The sequence below is a fragment of the Mesitornis unicolor genome, unplaced genomic scaffold (assembly GCF_000695765.1).
Source record: "Mesitornis unicolor isolate BGI_N332 unplaced genomic scaffold, ASM69576v1 scaffold898, whole genome shotgun sequence".
In the NCBI taxonomy this organism is placed as follows: Eukaryota; Metazoa; Chordata; class Aves; order Mesitornithiformes; family Mesitornithidae; genus Mesitornis; species Mesitornis unicolor.
This window is the reverse complement of record NW_010200904.1, coordinates 4,012-4,234: the sequence shown is the minus strand read 5'-3', so window position 1 is coordinate 4,234 and position 223 is coordinate 4,012.

Sequence of the window (223 nt, the reverse complement as noted above, 5' to 3'; positions counted from 1 at the left end):
ATAAAATAAAATAAAATAAAATAAAATATCTCTGTCCTGCCTTTCTGTAATCCCACTCCTGCCAGGGCATTGCTGCTCATTTTGCTAGCATAGAGTTCAGCTCCAGAGAATGTTCACAGAGCCCATTTTGGATGGTGACTCCCAAGGAGCATCTCCCAAGACCCAATAATGGGCTGCAAGCTCCTTATTTCTTGCTTTCTTCTATGATCCACAGCCTGCGTAT